Raw genomic sequence first — 25,602 nt, forward strand, 5'->3', positions numbered from 1 at the left:
CGTGCTGTGTCCAGGGATGTAGGTAGTCCAGGTAGTGCAATGAAGTGTGCCATTTTGGAAAACCGGTCTACAATATTTAAGATGGTCGTGTTCCCCCTAGAAGCAGATAGTCCAGTAATGAAGTCCATTGATATGTGTGACCAGGGTCGGGTGGGAATGGGTAGTGGTTGAAGCAAGCCGGCTGGGGGTCGATTAGAAGATTTATTCCTCGCACAGACGGAGCAGGTCGCGAGGAACTCTTTGACATCCGCCGCCATGGAAGGCCACCAGAACCTTTGTGCCAGTACCATTAATGTCCGTCTAATTCCCGGGTGGCAGGTCACCTTAGACGTGTGACCCACTGTAGCACTTCTGACCTTAGATTCTCTGGAACGAATAGTCTATCTGGAGGACAGCCCTCTGGTGGTCTCCTCCCGTCTGTTGCCTCCGCCACCTTCTTCTCCACCTCCCACTGAAGCGCACCCAACACCCGAGCCACAGGTGTGATAGTCTCTGGTAACCTCTCCTCCTCCGTGGAGCTGAAGAGTCTGGACAGGGCATCGGGCTTGGTGTTGCGTGAACCGGGTCTGTAAGTGATTGAGAAGTTGAAGCGAGTGAGGAATAGTGATCAGCGGGCTTGTCGAGCCATGAGTCTTTGGGCAGAGCGAATGTAGGACAGGTTCTTATGGTCAGTGACGACTACAAATGGAAGTACTGCACCCTCCAGCCAATGATGCCACTCCCGCAGCGCAAGAACGATGGCCAGCAGCTCCCTGTTCCCAACATTGTAGTTTCTCTCAGCCTGTGTGAGGCGACACGAGAAGAAGACGCAGGGGTGCAGCCTCTGGTCGACTGGGGATCGCTGGGACAGGACAGCTTCTACTCCCGTATCTGATGCGTCGGCCTCTACGAAAAATTGCAATTTAGGATCAGGATGAATGAAAACCGGTGCAGCAGTAAATAATGCTTTGAGATTACTAAAAGCCGTCTCTGCCTCTGGGGTCCATACAAACGGAACTTTAAGGGATGTGAGCCTAGTCAGAGGTCCTGCTTTGCTGCTGTAATTGCGGATGAATCGCCTGTAGAAGTTGGCGAACCCGAGGAACCTCTGTAAGTGCTTCCTTGATTTAGAAGTGGGCCACTCGACCACCGCTTGGGTCTTAGCGGGATCGGCACATAACTGCCCCTTCTCCACGTTGAAGACGTTGAAGGACAAGTTTGACGTGAGTGGTATGTTCTTGCAAGTTCCTGGAAAAAATAAGGATATCGTCAAGATAAATAAAACAAAACTGGTTAATCATGTCACAAAGCACATCATTAATGAGGTTCTGGCACACCGCTGGGGCGTTAGTAAGGCCAAAATGCATGACGAGATATTCGAAGTGCCCCAGTGGAGCATTAAACGTGGTCTTCCACTCGTCTCCCTCCTTAATACGCACCAAGTGATACGCGTTGCGAAGGTCAAGTTTGGAGAAGATGCGTGCAGAGTGAAGAGCGGAAAAAGCAGAGTCCATTAGCAGTAGTGAATAACTGTTACGAACAGTAATACTATTTAGACCCTGTAGTCTGAGAGCTCCACCCACACCGGCTGAGGTTGCACTGAAAACAAATAGCACACAGGTGGCAGCAGAGCAAACGTGACAGCTAAACTTACCATTCAAAAAAACTGTCTCCTTGTCCATTTGTGCTCAACATTTGTTCCTGCTTGTGGATTCACATCAACTGCAACACCGCTGTCAAATAGGACGTGCGTACATTAATCGTGCGTCTAAAAAAAATAGTGCCGTTAACAGGAATTTCCATTAACTTGTTATTAACACGTTAACTTTGACAGCTGTAATAATAACTAAACTGTATAGGAAGTAGACTTTGCTTGTACAGGATGTGAACAGTTGGATTATCATAACATTAAAAAAATTATTTGCTGTTTGGGATCAGAGGGGCCCAAATGGTGTAACCACAGGACTCTGTGCGGAGTGTGTGCTCCACACACAAGAGGCGATTGGTGGAACTCATCGCCAATGCACGCATGAATTTTGTCTGTTGCTTGGCTGGACGGTGACTCACGATAATCACCATGTCACACAGGTTCCATTGAAAATGAATGGACGAGAGGCGACGTCGCCTCCCATGTGTGGCGCCCATTAGACTGCAGCAGCTCAGTCAAAGAAGGTGGGGCCATAAAGTACAAACGTTTAAAAAAGTAACATTTCATAATGGCCCCTAAAAGTAACTGGAAGCCAGTGAAGGGAGGCCCGTGTGTCCTCACGATGTTTAGTTTTAGTCAGGATGAGCTGCAGCATTTTGCACACTCAGCCTCTGTACGATGAATTGCAGTATCACATTTACAGATGCCACAAATGCATGCATTGTTCTTTCAAGGTCAGCCTGAGGAACATAGCATTAGCCTTATCAAAAAACTTGATTTAATGACAAGGCTGATTTGTTTGCCAGACTTAAACATGCAATCAAAAATGGCTCCAAGGTTCCTTGTCATCGACTTGGGATGGTAATTAGAGGACAGAGGGCCAATAGCACGGTCATGTCCGTGAAAAGGGTTTGTTGGTCCAAAAAGCACAATTTCTGTTTTATTTTTGTTCAAGGTTACAAAGATAGCTCTCATCTATGCTGTACATCATGCAGACAGTTCTGCAGAGTTTTGTTCTGGCCTGGCAATCACTTGAAGTTCCAGGCATGTAGATCTGAATGTCAACTGCAAAGCAGCAAAAAGAAACGGTGCTTTTTAAAAGCAGAGCCCAAGGGAAGCATGCATAAGGATAAAAGAACAGATGCCAAAATTGATCCTTGGGGGACCCCATAATTGAGGGGGAACAAAGTGGAGGAGCACTGACCCAGGCTTACAGAAAAACTGCTGTTTGTCATGTAGGATTGAAACCATTATAGTAATGTACCCTTAAAGCACTCACATGTTCATTTTGTTATGTTTGCCATGCAAAGTAAGATTGAAAGACATATTTCCTGTGATAGATGTGTGCATGAATGTTAACATATTTACCCTTTTTCATATTTTCGCCATTACAAAACAATCCTGTTGGACACTAGAGAAGAAAGAAGTGACATCACTTTGAGAACACACCCTCTTACTATACATTTCTTTCATCTTGTTGTGGTGCATTTTTTGATTTTCTTTTGTTATTTACAGCGGTGTGAAAATGTGTTTGTCCCCTTCCTGATTTCTTAGTTTTTTGCATGTTTGTCACACTTAAGTGTTTCAGATCATCAAACAAATTTAGTCAATGACAACACAACTGAACACGAAATGCAGTTTTTAAATGAAAAAAGGGAGAAAACAAATCCAAACCTACATGGCCCTGTGTGAAAAACTGAAAACATAGTTAACTGACACTTAACTGAGATTAATTGAGATCTACCAGTTTGGAAAAAGTTATAAAGCTATAAAAAAAAAGTTATAAAGCTTTGGGACTCCAGCAAACCACAATGAGAGCCATTATCCACAAATGATGAAAACATGTAACGGTGGTGAACCTTCCCCATGAGTGGCCGACCAACCAAAATGACCCAATACAAGAGGTCACAAAAGACCCCACAACAACATCCAAACAACTGCAGGCCTCACTTGCCTCAGTTAAGGTCAGTGTTCATGACTCCACCATAAGAAAGACACTGGGCAAAAACTGCCTGCATGGCAGAGTTCCAAGACCAAAACCACTGCTGAACAAAAAGAACATTAAGGCTCATCTCAATTTTGCCAAAAAAACACCTTGATGATCCCTAAGGCATTTGGGAAAATACCCTCTAGTCTGATGAGACAAAAGTTGAATTTTTGGGAAGGTGTGTGTCTCATTCCATCTGGCTTAAAAGAATTTCAGAAAAAAGAACACCATACCAACAGTAAAATATGGTGGTGGTAGTGTGATGGTCTGGGGTTGTTTTGCTGCCTCAGGATCTGGAAGACTTGCTGTGATAAATGGAACCATGAATTCTGATGTCTACCAAAAAATCCTGAAGGAGAATGTCCGGCCATCTGTTGGTGACCTCAAGCTGAAACCAACTTGGGTTCTGCAGCAGGACAATGATCCAAAACACACCAGCAAGTCCACCTCTGAATGACTGAAGAAAAACAAAATGAAGACTTTGGAGTGTCCTAGTCAAAGTCCTGACCTGAATCCTATTGAGATGCTGTGGCATGACCTTAAAAAAAGCTTCATGCTGGAAAACCCTCCAATGTGGCTGAATTACAACAATTCTGCAAAGATGAATGGGACAAAATTCCTCCACAGCACCGGAAGAGACTCATTGCAAGTTATCACAAACGCTTGATTGCAGTTGTTGCTGCTTAGGGTGGCCCAACCAGTTATTAGGTTTAGGGGAAAAACTGTTTTTCACACAGGGCCATGTACGTTTGGATTTTCTTTCTCCCTTTTAATAATAAAATGTTTCATTTAAAAATTGCATTTTGTGTTCAGTTCAGTTCATTTTATTGGTGGATGGCAACTTTTTATGAAATGAATAATGAATTTGTTTGTATTGATTTTTTCCAAAAAAAATTGGTGTCATGAGCATTTTAATGTATACAGAAGAGTTAAGCGTATGCTGTGGTCTATAGTGTCAAAAGCTGTATGTCTAAAAGCACAAGGACTACATATTTACATTTCCAATTTCATTTAAGTTAAAGGGTCCCTGGCATGATTCATCAACTTTGCTTAAAATGATACATATTATTTGTAATTATATTCTACATTTTAAATTTTTGAAAGTGAATGGTAAATTTGCAAAAATTACAGTTATATTTGAAGGTGCTGGCCATGACGAACTTGCTCTGGTAGCTCAGCCTCATTTCCGGAGGTGACGTCATCGGGGGTAAAATCTCTCAGCTAAAAGCAGAGTAAACAAATGCTTCTCGAGGTAGATCAACTTGGCTCAGTATATTTTTCATCAAAATAGTAGTCATGCCAAAAAGTTGTGCTGCTGCTGGATGTTTGTAGTATCCGAGTATCCGATTTTTACTGAATTGGGTATCATACTCTGCAGTGTCAACATAGCCTATGTCGTGCCTGACTGCATCGATGGCTGACTCCATGCAGTGCAAGTTAACCAAATGAATGTAAGCTGACGTCTCATCAACGTAACATTACTGCCACCTAGTGACCACAATACCACATAAGTTGTCTTTCAATATTTTTTTTTACTAATAATAGTTTGAAACAGGAATCATATATTCATTATTATTTTTTAAAAACCCGCGATAGAGTGAGTTGGCGATGTTCGAACCGTGATGTAGCGAGGGAGGAGGGTACAATCCTCCCTCACAATAACACGATTTGAATATCGTTGCTATATTGTGGTTTTTCGGAAATTAATTAATTAATCAATGATTCATAATTGATTAATAAATGACTGCTTAATGGTAGACTATGGACTATTATGGTCTATTATTATTATTTAAAACATATTGAAATACAAGTGATGTGTAGTATTCTGGTCACTAGGCAACAATAATGACACAAAATATTGAGACATTACCTTTCATGACATTACCTGAACACAGCATGAAGTCATGAAGTCAGCCATTGCATATCTGACATGATAGAGTGAAAAAAAATCTCCCATTCTGTGTGGAAGTGGTACGTTTTTGGCTTCTTACGTTAAGAAGAAATAAATTTGACTGTTTAGCACGCTAGCTTGCTCGCTTGTCAACTAGCGGCCGTCCCCAGTCCATGCAAGAGTTGTGCAATGGTGTGTAAACAATGAATAATAACAGTGTAAAGGTGACTATAGAGATGTTATTTCAAGTCGACATGGCTCTAATAATGTCATAAACAGATTTTCTATACTATAACTACAAAAATATTCAATTTATTAACATTAAGGATCGCGGTCGGTTCTAGAACCAATTAACACTCTCAACAGGAAAGACTGTATATACATTCCAGAATGCCAAGTAAAAACAATGCCATCTAGTGCATTACTGGAATAATGGATGCAAATTTAGGGTGCAATGGGCTGGAGTGTAAATTCATGAAGTTGGCTTTGCTGGTTGACTCAACACTGTCATAACATTTTTAACACATTCTGTTCACTAAGTATGAATACAGAATCTGCGGCTGCATCTTGCAGTGACGTCACCGGAGAGCACGGGAGTAGGGTGAGGGGGGTGAAGGGGGTGATGGGCTCCACCGTGAAACGCCGTGTAAGTGTGTGTGTCCGTCAAGTGTTTGTTAGTGTGTGTATGTGTATTTACACGCACACAAACCAGATATACAACAAGTCAGTGAGCTGTCAGGATTTGAATTTTGCCCACGGAGACGCGCGTCATGATTGCGACTGAATAAGGCTTTAATTGTCCACGGAGACACTTTCCCGCTTCGGTGCTGCAGACACCTCATCCACGCAACCTGCTGTCACGGCGGCTTCTATTTGTGAGTACATCACAGTGCTGGGTGTTTAACTTCTGCTTTGTCTTCCATTTGGAGCATAGGTGTGTGCTTTCAAAGACCGTGGCTGGTCAGTTGTTGTCAAGTTGTCACAATGCTGATGATGTGTGTGTTGCTCGCCAATCCCACGACAACGCCAGGGTGGCAATGAGAGAGCATATTTCACTTATTTGAACGGTAACGGCTGCCTTGCACCAATCGATCGTTATGATTACGCACTTGCACGTGTGTAGTCGCCGAGCGTGCACGCGGGCGCTGTGCACGTCACAACAAGCCCACTGATGCAGTGCTGGAGACGCGTGGGTGTTGCTCACCTACATAGTGACACGCTTTCCATGCATGAACAGCCCCTCGACCATGCATGCACACCCCGACTCCCATGCGTGCGTCTCCCGCTACCATTGGTATACATGGCCGGTGGTCTGCGGCTGACGTCAACGGCAGCGAAAGCGGTTATTATTGATTTAATGACGCTATTAACAAATTACAATGTGGCTCCAATCCATAAGAATTGGAACATCCAAAGACATTTGTCACACTCAGGCTGGCGTGACCAGAAGAAACCCACATTTGGTGTAAGCATGAGTATGAAATTATATTTACTCCAACTAGAACAGTACTCAGTATGGGCAGACCTTTGTTTTCTGCATATTCTTTGGCACGAGAATGAATATATTATTCACAGAGAAATAATGAAAAAAATGATTTGGTCCCCACCAGAGTTCCGATAAAAGGACTGTATGGAAAAAGTTCCTCGGCTGCCTGGCGGTATTGGTTCCATATACCCAAGCGTGATAAGTGAATTTCCGCCAAGTAGGATTCCTTATTTATAAATGGTACGTTTTTGTAGTTAGAGCATAGAAAACCTGTTTACACCCGTCTAAATATGCCCACAGCTAGGGGTATCCCGATCCGATGTTGATATTGCATATCGGCTCAACATCAGCCAAAAAAGCTAAATCTGATATCGGCCTGTATCCAAAATCCTAATACTGGCACTCCAATACAGGCAGGCCAATCCAGACTCGGCACCGGCACTTCGATTGAGCAGCAGCGCTTCTATTCATCATGTGGAACTCATGCGCTCACAACAACGGTGTGCGCAGGCTTGTGCTAACCTGTTTAGCAAAGAGTAGGAGTGATGTCAGCTCTGTGGCTGTGTTTTTCTTAATAATATCGGTGGGCCGATATTATCAGACGTCCCTAGAAATATTGTCAATCAAATCAAAATCATACGTGTTTTTTGCAGTTTTACAATTACAGTCTTAAATGCAGAAAACAATTCTATTCATTTATTCATTCATTTTCTATACTGCTTGATCTCACCAGGCTCGCTGGGGTATGTTGGAGCCTATCCTAGCGTTGTACACCATGGACTGGTCGCCAGCCAATCACAGGGCACATATAGACAAACAACCATTCACACTCACATTCATACCTATGGACAATTTAGAGTCTCCACTGAACCTAACATATATACTTGTGGAATGTGGGAGGAAGCTGGAGTACCCGGAGAAAACCCACACAGAGATGCAAACCCAGACTGACCGTGTGGCCAACATGCTAACCACTAGGCCACCGTGAGACCCAAAAAACAATTCTAAGTTCATATAAATACATATAAATAATGAATGAAAGGGATATAAGAACATTTAAGTAGGCGTGTCCCAATTCAACTTTTTCACTACCCATCCAATTTTGAAACCGTTATCAGCACAAATTATATTTTGTAGCGTGGAATATTTTTATTAGTGATTTTTATTATATTTATATTATCGTGCCTGTTGTGAGATCATTCAAATGTGCCACAAAAGTCCGTTGTTCCAACAATCAAGTCTGGTGCTTGTGTCTCACTCAACATTAAAGTAACATTACTGACACCTAGTGACCAGAGTAAAATACTACGTTATCATCACAGCGTTTTTGAATGCGTCTTCTGAATGCTTTTCATTTGTATTTTACTTAATTTAGCCATTTATGTGCTTGAAAATGTTTAATGTAGGCAAAAAAATATGTAACATTTGCGTAAACATTGGTAATAGGCCGTCTTCAACAACAACACAGTTTGATTTATTCATGAATATATAAAAAAAAAAACGTGATAGAGTTAAGCAGTGAAATCCAAAGCGTGATGTGGCGAGGGACAACTGTACATGTCGTCTACCCCTGCTGTATATAAATAATATTTTGCTGCATTTTTTGTTCAAAGTGAATTTCTAAATGATAAATATTAATAAACAAGCAAACTCCCTCAGGCATAATTGATGAAATGGCTTTGATGCGTTTAATTAAATGTGATAGGACTATTTGCAGCATGGCAGATGAGACACAATCCTGGGAGCCGGCTGCCTTAGAAGGACTCCAGTTTTTTCCACTCCTTGTGGGCTGTACTCGTCAGATAGTGCAAGTATATGCATGTGCTATTGACAGAACCTCTGGCCTTGGTTCAGCCCTGTGTCCCTTTCCCATGCCAGCAAATAGCTTTGGTTTGTAAAGCCTGGAGTGTGAATTGTATTTCTTGATTCCTTTTTAAGGCATTCGAGTGTTTCTGCTCATGGCACTGGCTAGCTCGGTTAAATTTGCTGTGAATACGTGTTCACAATGGCTGCAGCCCCCCGACAGTGGTAAGGGTCATTCCCGCTGACTTTACGGTCTCAGTAGCGCAGAAATAGTGCAGATTTATCCTTGACTTCACTGGTTTGTGTTTCTTATTTATTGCAGAGCCTCTGACCATCGGCTATTGTTTGAGACAACGTAAAAACAAGAAATCCACTGAAAGTTTCAGTGTCACTTCTCTCCAAATCTACAAATGGGATTTGGTGTGTGTTTTCAGCAGCCTCCTATTAACCAGGGCAATATTAAAACAAGACTGTAGCTTTATTTATTGTATTAAATAAATAGCTGGTTACCTACAAGGTGTGATAAGGATAAGTGATGCAAAAGACACCGTAAACAGTAGTAAACAGACTTCTGCCACACATAAGTACAGTGGAGTTGTCATCAATCACGTCTCATTTATATGCATTTAGAATTGTTTTATGTATGTACAACTATAATTGTAAAACCATAAAAAGGTGTTTTGTGTTAACATTTGTGAGACTTGTGGTGTAACTTGTGTTTGTTAGAACTACAGAGTCAACCGCTGATGACATCATAGAGGGGCGGCGTGCTTGTAGTTTTTATTTTAGGAAGATTTAAGGTTACTTTTACCTTCACTGAAGATTTGATTGTTGCCAAAGACACAATGTGGCAGCAAGATCAACACAGACACCATCTTGGTCCATCCAGCCATCTTCTATACCGCATATCCTCACTAGGGTCCTCACTATAAAAAAACCCAAAAACTACTCTGCAGCTCCAAGGATCAGGTGCCCGTGACACATTCTAAAAATATAATTTCACAAAAAAACAGCAAAAAACATGGATCTGAATGGGGAAAAAATATACTTTTTTTGTTTTTTTTTTACAAGAATAAAGTCAAAATATTAAGAACAAATAGCTGGAATCCAATGAGGAAAAAGCTGTAATTTTATGAGAATAAAGTAATACTTTGAAGCGAATTGCTAGCCAAGGTGTGGATCCCAGTGCAGAGGAGACACAGTCCAATACAACAAAAGATATTTTAATACAAATGTGTCCTCACAAAGAGGTAAAAAAAAAAAAAAAAAAAAAGCAGAACAAAAAGCACTGCCAGCAAAAAGGGCTGGCACGGAAAAACATACAAGACAGAAACACTGCTGGAATTGCCAGGCAGGAACATGGTAGCTGTAGCACAAAAACTAAGACGCTGCTGGAGGAACCAAGCGGGAATACTGATACTCACAACAAATCACTAAGCTAAAAGCCTGAAAGCTAGGGTGCAGGATAAGGTAAGGAGCCGGGCTGAGCGGAGTGCAGGTGAGGCTTAAGGTACAATCTGGCAACTGGTGAGTAATGCCGCTGTGCTTAAAAAGACCAGGTGAATAATTGGCTGCAGGTGTACACTAGTGGCTCCGCCTCAGCAACTGCATTGCACTGCAACAACATTGCAGCCAGGTGGCAGCAGAGCAACAAACACGAATAACGTCATTTTAGTCGCATAAAGTTGAAATATTAAAGAAAAAACACATTTTTTTAAAAGTCGGAATATTATGAGAAGCAAACGAAACAAAATAAAGTTGTCATTTTTGGAAAATTAGGTTGGTGAAGAAATAAAGTCAAAATAATAATTAATAATAATAATTGGGAATAGAGTCATAATATTCAGAGAAGAAATTTACAAGAAGAAAGTTGAAATAGTCGGAAAAAAGTCAGTCAAAATATTAAGTGGAAAAAGTTGGATTTTTATGAGAATAAACTTGTGATATTATGAGGAAAATAATGTAATTTTTGTAGAAAAAATATGTTTTTTGTTATTTATAATACAAAACTAAATGAAATCGTAATTAAAAAAAAATAAATTGGCTATGGGAATAAAGTCAAACCATGATAGGAATAAAATCATAAAATGTACAAAGAGCGAAGTTGATACTAACAATATGCTTTTTCACCTGTATGACAAAGCAGAGTTGCAGTTTATTCTTGAAATATATCTAACTTCTTAGCATATCTGCATGTGTTGCTTTACAAAATATCAAAGTGGCAAAGTTGCATCCTTTCATTTTTCACTATGTGGCCCTCGCTGGAAAAAATTTGGACACCTCTGTTGAAGTTCTTTGGACATGTGTTCATTGATATTGAGCAATTACCAGAGGAACACGGACTCAACCCAACAGGAGAGTACTAAAAGGATAATAGATTGTTTTTTAAAAATGTATACAGTATATGATTTACATATTTTTCTTAGATCGCAGAAAGAATTTTTGTAGTCACTCATTTAGTCCCTCATTTATCGTAGTTAATTGGTTCCAGACCCGACTGTGATAAGTGAATTTCTGCAAAGTCGAATTTAATATTTTTGTAGTTAGAGCAAAGAAAATGTGTTTATGGCCTTCTAAATACAGTTTTTAACATTATTAGAGCACTCTAGACATGAAATACCACCCCCCATATTCATCTTTACACTCCTATTACGCAACATACTAACACAAAATAAGACATAATATAGACTCACACATGTTAGCATTGAGAGAGTTCCTTGATGTTTCTTGTTTTACTTCCACAACGTCTTGCAGCGGCTAACTGGCCACCTAGTGACCAGTGTAGAATATGACAAATCAATGCGTCTTTGAATGCCTTATATTGATATTTTAGTTCATTTAGCCATTTTTATGCTTGATTTTAAGCCAAAATACTTGCTTAAAAATGCATACCTTTGACAAATAATAGGCCGTATCTGGAAGAAGCAAAGCTTTGGAGTCCAGGTTTATAATTACTGTAAATAATTCATATAACAGTCGTAATACATAAATAATAATAACTGATGAAAAGGTTAATAGTTGACAGACCATAGTTGGATGATGAGTGAGTACAAAAAATGTACTCACAAAGAAATGAAGAGTTAGTAGAAAGTGCAAGAGTGGTTAGACATAGCATTGTATCTACATTGTAAGTGGTTCAGGAAAAGAGTCCTAAAATCAACTTAATTTCAGCTGTTTGCAGCTAAGTGGTGCACTCCATTTCACCTTTTCAAGACTGGCGGGGGTCTGGTGGGCGGTCCCGGCTACTTGCTGGTGTCTGGCTGGTCTCTGTTTCCTGGCTGGCGGTTGTCTGCCTGCCTCCAGGGTGTCTCCCTTGGAGTTTTGGTGGATGGGCGGGGGGTGGGGTGATGGCTGGTCTGCGGCATGGTGGGGGGCGGGACGGGCGGGGGCATGTGCTTCGGCGCCCGGCAGGGGGTCGCTCCTCTTGTGAGTCCTGTCGTGCGGTGCTTGCTTCTCTGTCCCTCCTTGGTGCTTCTGGCTTTTGTGCTTCGTGGGTGTGGCCGTGCTCCGCTGTATGTGGGGTCCGGTTCTCTTGTGGTCGCTGTGGTGTGACTCCCTTTCCGTGGTTGTGTGTGTGCCGCGTGGACGCGGTTCCTACTGTTCTGGTGGCGGTCGGGTCTGCCTTGGGACATGTGGCTGGTCCATGGTGTTTGGCGGGTTGGGGGTGGCGCTGTGGACGCTGCCTCCGGTGGGGCTCCGGTGTTGGAGGTGCTGGGGGTATCGCCTCTGGGGAGTTGGGTGGACCGGACTGGGCGTCCTGGTGGGCCGGGTAGGGCCTGTGGTGTGTGCTGTGGCCCGCGGCTTGCCCGAGCCTGTGCTGTGGTGAATGATCTGTCGGTCATGTGTCCTTGGTCCCCCCCCACGCTCGGTTTGGGCGGTGTTGGGGTGTGGGCTTGTGGTGCCCTCGTCCTTCCTGTTCCGCTGCACCACCTCACATACATATAGGACTTTGGGGGGTGGTCTACGGTCGGGCGTGGTGGGGGACTGAAGTTGCCTTGTGGAGGCTCCTTTGCCCCTGCCATGCCACTGACCTGTCGCCCCTCAATTTTAATCGCACAGTAGAGACCTAGGGTTTAGGGGAGCTGGGCAGGTGAGGGGCCCACCGTGCGGCAGCTGTCCCCCAATTTTAATTACATCGTTAGCTATCATCCACATACACCCCTAGCATATACAGTACATGCACACAGATACACCCCTCAGGGATACAGTGACTAGCTCTTCAGAGCTGTCCTCTTTTATTTATTTATATTTTTAATTGCAAAATAGACACAATCACACCTTATCACATACACGGGTGGAGTGGGCTGGATTGGTGTACCTCCTGCCCGTTTCGCAGCGCCTGTCCGCCAGGGTCGGGGATGTGGCCGTGGACCTGTCCGCCGCGGCGCAGTGGCTTGCCCGGGGTGGCATGGCTTGTGGGTTGCTTTTGTCTGTTTCGCCTGCCCTTCCCTGGGGTGGCTCGTTGGGGCCTGTTGATGCTGGGGCTTGCGCCGGGGGAGGGGCGGCTTGCGGCGCTTCCCTTGGACTGACCTGGGCCGTGGGCACCTCTGCGCTCTTGGGGTGGATTCAGCAGTCTCCGGGGAGCGGTGCCGGTACTACGGATGGCCCGCATGTCACCGTGGTGGCTTGTGATTGTTGCGCTGTGGTGGCTGCTGGGGTGCCGGGCTGTCTGGTGGGGCTTGGTCCTGCTCGCGGGGACCTGGGCCTGGGTGACGGGTGGTGGTCTGTCTGCGGGCTTGTCGAGGGTGGGGCTCCGGTGCGCGGGTGGTGCGCCGTCGGCTCTGGTGGCATGTGGGTGGTCTGGCTCACGGTGGCTGGTGGGGTCCGGCGGCTGGTCTGCTGCTGGTCTCGCTTTCTCGGCTCTGGTGTTTGGCCTCCCTGAGGCTTGGGGGTGCGGCACTCCCACACCCTCTCCGGGATTTGCTGCCCCGCGGGTGTCTGTTAGAGCTGTGTGGTGGTTCGCCCGGCTGCTCACCCGTTTGCCTGCCCGCTTGCTCATTTGCTGGCTTTCCTCCTCGCGAGGTCCTCTGTCTGCCTTGCTGGTAGCGTCCTGCCGTTGGAATGGGGTGGCCTGGGGTCTTCCTGCTCCCTGGCAATCATTCCTGCTTCCCGCATGGGCGGAAGTGTGGGCTTCTTTTCAGTTGCGGGGGGCGTCTCTGGGCCTGCTGGTGTGTGGCCCCCGGTGCCCGTCTGCTTTTTGTGGGGTGTGATCTCTCGCCGATCTCAGGGGTTGGCTGTTCTCCGGCCTGCCGGCGCCCTGTTTCTGGTTGGGATTGCCTCTCTGCGGCCCCTTGCTGGTCTTCTGGGCTCTCTGAGCTGGCTCTTGGGGGGCTGATCTTGTGCTGCCTGCCCCTGTGGGCCAGGTGGCTTTCTGGCGGTGGGGGCTCAGCCTGGCTATTTGGGGCGGGGATTTCTGGGCGGTGGAGGGGTGCCCCTCTCCTTTCATGCATTCTCAGTGACAATTACACGCTCTCACTTTCTTGCACCTTTTTATTTATATATATATATATATATATATATATATATATATATATATATATATATATATATAAATATATATATATATATATATATATATATATATATACTGTATGTATGAGGACTTGCACACATACAGAGACACCTGTACACACGTACATATGCACACTCACAATACATACATACATCCCCACATTACTCACTGAGTTAACCAGGGTGTTATTATGTTGTTGGTTTTATTACAGCGACGGTGATATCGGCAATATGATTATAGTTTTTACAACGATGTGCATTACAGTTATTGTCATTCTGATGATTATCATAGTTAATAATTTAATTACTACTATTATGTGTGACTGTTTCAATGCAGTATTATCATTGTGGTTGTAGATATTATTTGTCCTTTCCGTCAGGGTCTTTATAGTCGTCACAGACATTTGCTGATGTAGCCCTGTTTGTCTCTGTTGTTCTGTTATTGTTATTGTTCTGTTGTTCTGTTATTGTTATTGTTCTGTTATCACAATTGTTGTTGCTGCTGTTGTCCTTGTCTCTGTCTTTTTTGTCCCCCTCCTATCCCCGCACCCCCCCTCTGTTTTCTTTTCTCTTCTTCTCTGTCCGCTCCTGCTCCGGTCTGGCCGCTCAAAATTTGCATAATAACAAGCATCAAAGTCAAATAAATTCTGTATGACAGGGGAAGTGTATCTCACAGTTTTCCCTGGCAGAGTAAATCTGTTGAGCACTTGAGGGCATTTCGATCTACAATTCTATCTGCTTTAAAGGCTGGACAGGCCAGGGGGAAAAAAAAAAAGAAAATATATGACAGCTATTTTGGACTGGACACAATTTCTCCTTGAAATGATTTGTACTCAAAACTGTGGCTGATGGATGGAAGAATGAGCTTTTCTCATACTGGTGTTAGCGCCGACCCTGACTGATGAAAGCACAGAGCATATTCATGTCTCAAATGTCAGCACCCAACCATGGCCAGACTTTTCCCCAAAAAAGGTCATCCTTTTTCCCTTTGTGCCCACAGCACAGAGCCTACTTTATCAATACATTTTGATGCTAAATTATGGACACGATGGATATGTCGGACCATTAATGTAGCTATTATTTTCACCGTGTCCATCATCCATTCATTTATTAACCAGTATTCATGAATTTCACATAATCTTAATGATTTCCTACTGGTTGAGATTTCATGTGTTGTAGGAAATGTACTGCTTGGAAAAAATAAGGGATCACTTAAATCACAGCAGACTGGGATTTATAGATCGTGATCGTGATCTCAATTAATTAAGAACTAAATGACATATATTTGGGATTTCCTGCGACATATGGATCAGGAATCGAGTTCCTGGAAAGTACCTGAATTTGGGCGACTGCCTATGTTGAATGTTTGAATTTGTATTGGAGTTGCTTCAGATACTGTACGTAGATCAGGGGTGCCCATTACACTGATCGCGATCCACCAGGTAGCGTAGGTCAATTGCATGTGTTACCTGCGTCATAAATGTCAATTCACATCAGTCAGCTGATATTAAACTCCCCTCCTGATTCGCTGTTGACTAAGATTAAGTGGTGAGCAGACGTGCCACACGGAGATGCAACTTCCATCTTATAATTCCGATTATTGATAAACTAACTGACTATATCTATAACAAAAATCCATTCACTTGTAACGGCTATGTGTAGAAATTATTTAAAATAATTGATGGCTCTGCATTGCATACTGAACTCAACTAGAAAAATGTGTTTGGTACACTTTTGTCTGTATGAATTGGAATTTCATGATGAATTGGAACTTGTGCCCATTGCTGAAATATTGTTAATATGCTGTCTTGACTTCTGCTGCATTAACTTATGCATAATCATTTTCATTTCTTGTATATCTGTAATGTTGATAGCAAATGGTAACTGGATGTAGTTGACGAACTTTGTGTGTAATGAAGCTACGTATCTGACTGACATACGACTAAGGTTATGGACACTATTATGTGTAAATATCTATTGAATTGTGAATGATAACTATTTTGATGACCTGTAAACTTTGAAACCGTGAATGTGAAAAACTAATCATTAGTATTTTGTATATAGTTTTAAAATGTACAGGTTAGAATATTATATGTTATGTTTTCCTGTTTTATAGTAATAGGTAGATCGTTCTGACTTGTAAAAGGTGTGTGTGTATAGTAATACTCATATTTATAGTACGCCTGTCAAAGTTTATGCATTTTAATAACACGTCAACGGAAGTTTCCTTTAACGGCACTATTTTTTTTTGACGCGTGATTAATGTGCGCACGTCCTGTTTGGCCCTCAGCCCACACTGCAGTTTGAGGAAACGCAGCAGTGGAACTACAAGCAGGAGCAAAAATTTTGCAGAAATGGACAACAAAAAGGGTATTTAATTGGTAAATTTAGCTTCAAAGCCCTGGCAGATGGCACAACAAAACCAAAGTTATTTGTATCTAGTTTCTCTATGGTTTGAGTTGTCACGGAGTACGTCACCTGCCAAAGAGAAGCGAGGAGTTACTGGAGAACTGCTGGTATTTTTTTTATTGTTATTTATACTTTGGTATGTTGGCATACGAGTGTCCCAACCAACAAGTGTTTTTTTTAGATGCAAGCTATCTCTGAGCTGATTTTTTTGCTTTGAACTGCAAGCTAAAATTTGGTCACGAGCTGTTATTTATTGGCAAGCAAAGCTGAGGACAGCTATTTGGGGTCTTGTGTCAATGGTGACAATAGCTGGATACGAGAATGGATGTAAATAGCATTAGCAGCACACTAGTCACAGGGAAAGATTTTCAACACATCAGTAAAACATACGTACATTATAACGATCTAATTTATCTTATTATGTAAAGTGTTCCCTCGCTACATCGCGGTTCACCTTTTGCGGATTCGTTCTGCGTTCTTGGGGTGTATTAGAGTGATCAGTGCTCTGTTGCTTGTGTCTGTTATAGTATTTACGACTGTTACTGGTACGGTGTTGTATACTCATGTGAGAGTTGAAGGCGTGTCCAGACCGTCCAGTTTGTCTCACTAAACATAGAGCCACAACAGTCCATGGGCTAAGAGAGAACCCGCCCCGTGTGTTCTGCATTCTGATTGGCTGTAGTTCATTGTCAATCAATCTCTTTCGTGCAGGACTGCCTGTTTCCTGTTGTTTCGCTGAATGAAGGCAGAAGTTACGCGGCTCTAGGGCGCCTGGAATACTATAAATTAATCTTCGGTTCACGGAGGCCGACGAGGAGGAATATGTTTAACAAGGATATAAAAACACGACAGCCTAACAGCGCCAGGACAAGCTACGATCAGAGGAGTGGAATATGCCTGAGTCACTTAATTTCTTGTTTCCAATCGTATAAGTTGTTCATTAAAATTTAAATGAAATTTCAACTTTGAGTGTTTAAACAAGAGGGAAATTTGATCAAATGTTAAAACCTGTCTGAGAAAAGTGCAAAAATGTATGGTGAGGGGTTTTACAGTTTTAAAACATAATAGTTGTACAAAACTATAGTTGGCTGACTTTGGAAAGGTTTGGAAAGGTTTGAAAGAGATCCATACGGTCTCCCTCAGATGACAAGAAATTGGCAAAAATGTTCACAAAGAAGGAAGTGGCAAGTGGCACGCCTGCTATGAACTGGAAACTGCTGGAACACAAGTGTCACTTTCCACAATGAAATAAGTTTTACATCACCATAGACTGAGAGGGTGTCGACCAAGAAAGAAAGCCCTGCTCTGAAAAAGAAATATGTTTGGAGGAGTCAAGGTGAGGGTTTCACACCCAAGAACACTGCAGCACCTGTCAAGCATCATGCCCTCGTGACTATTTTACTACCAGTAACACAAAGTGGAGAGAATCATGAAAACGGAGGAGTACTGCCAAATTATTCAACTTCACCTCAACTCAACAGCTTCACAGCTGAAACTTGGACACGATTGGGTGTGATAAGCTCAATAAAGGGAACAGTCCAACAGGACAATGATCCTAAACACATCAATTTTGCTTTTGGAATGACTCAATCGGGCTCCTGAAATTGGCTTTCCCAAAGCGCTGACCTCTACCTTATGGACAATTTGCAGTGTTTGCACTGACACAAATACACGCACACGGAGTATCGGATTGTGATCGCTCCTCGCCAGTTACTGAAGTTGTTTAAGAGACTCCAGAATAGTCAAAATAAAGGCTTGCCATGTAATTAATGCAATCATACCTTCGTGCATGATACAGAGAGCCCCCTCTTATACAGTATAATGGTAGAAAAACACATTTGTGGACACTGTTTATAAACTGCTTTTGTGTCAGGGAACGAACAAATTTAAATGAACTCAATTATCCTGCCAGAATTATGCCAAAAGCTTATTGATTGCTACGAGAAGCGCCTGGCCAAGGTGAAACTTGCTCAGGGACCATCCATCCAGAAGTTCAGACTTCCCAGTCCCTGGCCATCTCTTCCAGTTCCACCAGGGGGACCCCGAGGTTTTCCCAGGTCAGCTGTGAGACATAATCCCTCTAGCGTGTCCTAGGTCTGCCCCTGGAGCTTCTCCCAGCTGGGCATGCCTCACCAGGGAGGCGTCCAGGAGGCATTTGCATTAGATGCCCAAGCCACCTTGACTGGCTCCTTTCATTCAATGCAAGAGAGCAACTGTTCTACTCTGAGGTCTTTCAGATGACCGAGCTCCTCACCCTAGGGTGCAGCCACCCTATGGAGGAGACTAATTTCAGCCGCTTGTATCTGTGATCTTGTGTTTTCGGTCACAACGCAAAGCTCATGACCATAGGTGAGGGTGGGTAGATTGAGCAGTAATTTGAGAGCTTTGCCTTCTAGCCAGTGCAGGGAGGCTAGAATTGGGGTGATGTGCTCCCTTTTTTTGGTTCCTGTAAAAGACGTGCTGCAGAGTTCTGGACTAACTGTAAGCGACAGAGTGCATTGCGGCTTCTAAATGTTAAAGTTATAAATGTTGGCATAGATGTAAATATTTGTTCGGCAAGAATAACATAAATGATCATGGCTGTCACTCAGCGCTGTCTTGTATTAATGTACCGTAATCCCTTGTTTATCACGGTTAATTGGTCGCAGATCCGATCGTGATAAGTGGATTTCGCAAAGTACGATTCCTTCTTTTATAAATAGAATATTTTCATAGCCAGAGCATAGAGCAGGGGTAGGGAACCTATGGCTCGGGAGCCAGATGTGGCTCTTTTGATGCCTGCATCTGGCTCTCAAACATGTCTTAAAACGATAAAAATGTATTTTTGGTTTTTTGTTCGCTGACCTTTTAATGTACATTACAGAAATCACAGTGTTAAAAATAACACTCAAAATATAAAACTTTTTTATGCATTTTAGTCCATCCATCCATTTTCTACCACAATGCGGGTGGCCAGAGCCAGTGCCAGCTGTCCTTCCAATATTTTCCGGGTCAAACACCAAAATTTGATTATCACTGGATAATGCGGTAGCCTATTCGCATGAACTTCCCTTCCTTAAATCAAATAGTCAGATCGCTAATTCTGGAAAAAGAAAAAGATACGGAGTACGGTGCAAAAGCACGCAGCACCAGAAGTCGCATTAATGGTAAGAAGTAATTTATTTATTATTGGATTGCTTCAGTGTAACAATGTTAATAAAAAGAATAACTTTAGAGGTCCTCCTTAAAAATGCCCACATTTACTTGTACTCAATGTTAAAAAATATTATATGGCTCTCAAGGAAATCCATTTTAAAATATGTGGCTTTTATGGCTCTCTTAGCCAAAAAGGTTCCCGACCCCTGGCATAGAGGTTAAAGCGTTTTTAAGGTGAGATGTACTGTAGATGTAAACACTGTATGGAAAAACACTGAAAACCTACCCTGCACTCCAAGGGTGAATCAGCTGAAAGTTAACAGAGTCTACCATGCCACAACATAAATGGTAAACACATTTTTTGACTTTGCACTTAAGGACAACCAAATTGATTAGCCGCAACACAATACCTGACATAACTTGCAAGTTTGTATAGCAGCATGACAGCACGCATTTGCAGATGCAAAACCGCCAAGGCAACAAAAGGTATCATAAAGGCAAGCATTTTGTCTTCAGGGTTCAGTTTTTTGGCTGGAAAAAAGCTTTCTGTTTTGACGTCATGGCGTCGTTACCAACAATATTACAAAAGTCAAATAATAAAGAACCCCGGTTAGCATGCTTTTCGGTTAACGTTGAAAATGTACACCCAAATTTTGCCTCTGTTGCGTTCATTTTCTGGTTAGTGAACAATGTGGCACAGGTCTTGTCCTGTTATTAATACATTGCGTGAGTCCAACTGTGTTCTTATGTATATTTATCACAAAACATCCTAATTTGCGTCCTATTATGTAGTTTGCTAATACAGTGTTCCCTCGTTTTTCGCAGGGTATAGGTTTCCCAAAATAGCTCACAATAAGTGAAATCCGCGAAGTAGCCAACTGAATTTTTTTTACAATTGTTATATACAGTGAGGAGAAGCGGCATAGAAAATGGATGGATGGATGTTATATACAGTATGTTTGAAGGCTGTAAACCCTTCACCATGCACTTTACACACTTTTCCCCGACAGGCATTAACATTTTCTCACATTTCTCCCTTATTTAAACACTCTCAAAGTTCAAATTTAGTGTGAATTTGCATGATCAAGCGGTATAGCAAATGGATGGATGGATGGATGGATGATCCAACTCTAGGTTGGACAAGTGACTCACGCGTATTTCATTCCTCTCACTCCTTGCCCTGGCACCGTTTTTACTGTCTATCCTCTTTAAAACATATTGCTCCTGTCGTTGTATTTTACTCGTCCTCGTCGTTCTCCATGAACCGGAGATTCAGCTGCGTCACTTCTGCCTTCCTTCAAGCATGTCCAGAAGTCCAACTTCTTGTTACGTGTGATTTATTCCAGAATGCATTTCTTTGTAGTGTTCTGACATTAAAAACTAAACTAAAAAAAACAAAAAACTATTATATGAAAGAGGAACCATGAAATTTTGACAAAAATATATTTGACTTACTTTTTCAAAGTCACTGGTGAAACTTAGCGGATCAGACGCCTTCTTTAAGGAGACTTTGGATGCAAGAGCAGATTGATGGCGCTCCAGCAGGACCCCAGGCAGTCGGCAAACCCCGTTTCGTCCACCGCCGCCGACACCCGGCCATCTAGTCCGACGGATCCAACCATTGTTCGGGCTATCACTGGCGCGTGTCCCGCGTTTTGCCTAATTAGCCGCTGCCTCACTGACGATCACATCGTGAGCCGCGAAAACTCACCACACCCTGCCAAGTGCCCGCCCCCCAAATGCCGCACCAAACTAAAGGCGTGTTTTGCAGTGTGCAAAACTCCTCTAACTCTCACGACAGGAAGTCCCACATGGCAGACATGCTTGTTTTGGCATTGTGAAGGGAAAGGGAGCGGGAGATGGTCGCTATAGGCTGACTGCTGCACTGGAGGCGGAGCTGATCGGCGAAGGGGACCGGTGTTTAAATCAAATATCGGGATATGCCGAATTGGCCAACACTGAACGGTGGCCGATTAATCGCAGCATCCCTAAAATGAATAAATCATGCTGTTTTGTGGTTAAATATTATTAGTCAAAACAATATGCATATTTAAGCAAATGTAAATTTTCAAGCATAACAATCAAATCAACTAAATCAACTAAAATGCAAAAATTCAAAAGACGCATTCAAAGATTTTAATGTTCTACACTAGACCTGCTCGCCCAGACTTTTATTGCATGTTTGCATTCTCTCACAATAGGCACAATAATCCCTAGTAAAAAAGAAGTGCTACTGTTGTGGCTGTCACCCACGGCAAAATGAAACTCAACTCTGAACCACCAATTTCACTTCCTTTCCACTCACTCTGCTCCCCTGGGGAAGACATTGACAGCAGCACACACGAGGATGAATCTTATTTTCTCTGACTGTGTCTACTATATTGGGTAATAAGAGTTTAAAGGTGACTATAGGGGTGTTATTTCTTGTTTAGGGGGCTCTAATAATGTTAAAACCGTATTCAGAAGGTTGTGAACAGGTTTTCTACGCTGTAACTACGAAAATATTCCATTTATATTAATAGTGAATCCTACTTTGTGGAAATTCACTTGTCACGGTCACGTCTGGAGCCAGTTAACTGCCATAAACGAGGGATTACTGTAATGTCATCCTTTTCATTATTTTGCTTCTTTAAGGCATCCACTGTCTCTTCCACACCAACCACTTTTCTCAGCCCATCCATTTGTTTCTGAATCGATGCAGGATCATTCTTCACTTCCTTTAATGTGTTTTGTGAAGTACTAAGTCATCGTGCTGTTTATCTCTGATTTCATTCAACACCATCATTACTTCTCGGAGACTAGCAGGATCCTGGCTCTCTTCCACATCCTCCTCCTCCGCATGCGCTGCTACAGAAGCCCTTTTTCTGCCCATTTAGTCGATGGTCAATAACTTTGGAGTTTGGACGTTAGTGACAGTTAGCTTGTCTTCTTAGCGATCGTTTGCAATTCTAACACGACTTAGTTGCTCCGGCCGGCCGGTATTCAAGCCATTGGTGTCAACAAAGAGATCTGTGCTTATGGTCGAGATTTGTGATCAGGAAACGTCCAAAACGTTCAAGCTGCTTCAGCCTGAGAAGCCTGCGCTGCCAATTCAATGTCCAGTGCGACTCCTAAGGCATCATGGAGTGAGCTTTACCAGCATACTCTTGCAAAGCCGCTCTGGCTGGCATCTGTTACTCAAGACAACAACAAAAATTGCTATTGTATTTGCATCGAGATACTTTTAATATTAGGGCTGGGAATGTCAGGGTACCTCAGGATACGATTTGCAATACCAGCTCACGATAATGATACCATCTTGATACGGCGATAGGATGAAACAAAAACAAACTAAAACATTTTTTATATTTTGCAGCATATTTTAAGCAGAGTACAAACAGCTGTAGTGTAAAAACAATAATAAATGTGTTGTAGTGCGACAAAACTGTAGAAACATAAAAATAAATATTTTGCGTTTGAATAGAAAAATCAACATTTCTCTATTAAACGGATAGGCCTAAACATTTCTTATAAAATGTAAATAAAAAGTAAGTAAAATATTATGTCAAATATTACAATAGCTTCACCAAGGAGTCGCTAACATTTTTTCTCATGAGAGCTACTTTTACAAAATGAGAACGGCCGAAAGCTACGCTTTTTCCGTCCATCCATCCATTTTCTATGCCGCTTCATTAGGGTCGCGGTATGCTGGAGCCAATCCCAGCTGACTTTGGGCGAGAGGCCGGGTACACCCTGGACTTATTTCGACCTAAAAAACTGCCAGAACATGAACAAAATGTTGGTACACAGCTCACATTTTGTACAAAAAAAACAACAACAAAAAAGTCTCGTTCTTCTTCATCTTGTATTTCGGGATGCATTTATTTCTAGTGCAGGCTTCTCTTGACTTTCAGCACTATTAAAGCTACATCACTACATGAAAGGGGAGGTGAATTATTTGCGTGTTGTTTAACTGGCAACATTTCAATTGTACTTTATTTACAAAGCAGATCTTCACTGCAACTGTGGGGTCATTGTTTCAATGCTAGTTTGTGCTCATTTGTCATTCAATAAGGCATAATGACTAAGAGTGTAAGCAAGTAACATACTGTCCGAGCTATAGTGCATATGTAAGCCGCACCCACAAAATTTAAAGAGAAAAAAAAATTGTACATATGTAGGCCGCAACTGTGTATAAGCCGCCGGTGTCCACGTAACATGGGATATTTAGTACACAGAATGATGTTACACTGAAAGATTTTTCAACTTTTGATTAAATAAATACTTTTTTTTACATATAGGGCAGAACAGTGCGTGTAATATGACTAGTTAAACACGCCGAACAGTGCGTGTAATATGGCTAGTTAAGCAGCGCCGAACAGTAACTGTAATATGGCTAGCTAAACAGTAGCCTACCGGAAAAGTCGTTCATGGCCGTCCTCCTCCACCTCCTTCTGGGAAATAAAAGCACTCAAGTCGTCTTGACAAGCATCACAATTGAACAGCCTCATAATTCCTTTATCACTCACTTTGTCAGTCTCTCTATTTTGTTGTAGCTGTTTGTTGTCTCGAAACAAATTAGTCATTTAGCTTGAGCTATCCTCTACAGTAGTCCAGCCTTTCGAAACCTGTTGGTGATAGTGGACAGTTGGCGATCGGAGTAGTCCAACCAGAAGCTGTCGTAACTCTACACTTGATCTAACATATTTAAAATGTGTCAAAGATCGCTGCATAAGACTTCAAAATGAGATATTAGCTTCCACTTCACTCATCTATGTCACTACTAAGCATAATGGGAAATGTAGTTTTTAGCAATAAACTAGCCGCATGACTGTACAAACTGCAAGGTTCTAAGTATGAGAAAAAGTAGCGGCTTCTACACCGGAAATGAATGTATTCTTTGACCCCTTGGTGAGGTATTGGTAGCTCCCAAGCTACTGGTTGCAGACCTCTGATTTAGCCTGTTGGTTTCATGCTAATGCTAATGTTGTTGTGGTTCCTTATTACGTGTGTAGACAGTAACAAGGCACACCCAGTGATATCGGACGTGAGGATAGCGTTTAACTTACCAAGTACTGCAAGTGCTGCTGTCGCATTTTGTTTTGAAACGACAACGTTTCTCCTCAGCTGTTGTTATTTGGATGGGCGTTATTGTTTCTTCTCATGTGCATGTTTGTTGTTGTGTTCTCGTGAGACACTTCTTGCATCCTGCAAAGTCCTGATCCAGCTTTGTCTCATCCATCCAGCCATACGATTAAAACCAAAGCGGCTCCACGTTTTCATTTTACTATGCTGGCGCATCTTTCAGTTTAAGTCGCATCCTCCGCCGCGCCATTGTTTGAGTTTTCTTCTTCTGTAACTTCCGCAGTGGAAGTTCCTCCGGATGTTCTGCCATTCCGGCGAGGAGCACTTCAACTCACTGAGGAGGAACAGTGATAGACGTTTCTAACGATTATATTTTAATCATAAAAAAGTGATAATCCATCCCTATTTGTGGTGTGGATTTTAAATCATGAAATGAAGCAGCATTTTTGTCCGATTACTTATCAACCTGCAGCACATTTTCTTCCCTGATAACCTTTTTTTTTTTTATTCCTGAGATCATCAGCCATTTCAACTCTTTCTAGATCTAACACCCCAAATCCCAGCAAACATCTGTTGTAAAAAGCAATGTGAAACCTTCAAGCTGTGTTCCAGAGGCCTTGTGCTTTCAGACAGAACCCAATCTATCTGGCGTTAAAGTCCATCGACCTTGCAAAGATGGAAACGGTGAC

General features: G+C 42.5%; 1 protein-coding gene and 1 long non-coding RNA gene across 4 annotated transcripts in view; one reads left to right on the forward strand and one right to left on the reverse strand.

Annotated features, from left to right (window-relative positions):
• The window catches only part of gabbr1b (gamma-aminobutyric acid (GABA) B receptor, 1b), a 250,353-nt gene that overhangs the window by 10,743 nt on the left and 214,008 nt on the right, over positions 1-25,602 (forward strand). Inside the window, exons 1-2 of one of the 3 annotated variants that reach the window (XM_054763970.1) lie at positions 6,091-6,151; positions 6,312-6,380. The exons of the other annotated variants lie outside the window; for them this stretch is intronic. The gene's annotated coding sequence lies outside the window, so the exon portion shown is untranslated. Of the gene's footprint in view, positions 1-6,090; positions 6,152-6,311; positions 6,381-25,602 lie in introns of those variants that run through there. 3 annotated transcript variants of the gene reach the window in all.
• LOC129173246 (uncharacterized) lies at positions 1,649-24,507 on the reverse strand. Its single transcript, XR_008567203.1, has 3 exons — positions 24,358-24,507; positions 24,245-24,282; positions 1,649-1,712 (listed from the first exon to the last, which is right to left on the reverse strand). It is a non-coding gene; the product is annotated as an uncharacterized LOC129173246 (long non-coding RNA).

Source organism: Dunckerocampus dactyliophorus, chromosome 20, assembly GCF_027744805.1.
Source record: "Dunckerocampus dactyliophorus isolate RoL2022-P2 chromosome 20, RoL_Ddac_1.1, whole genome shotgun sequence".
NCBI classification, from domain to species: Eukaryota; Metazoa; Chordata; class Actinopteri; order Syngnathiformes; family Syngnathidae; genus Dunckerocampus; species Dunckerocampus dactyliophorus.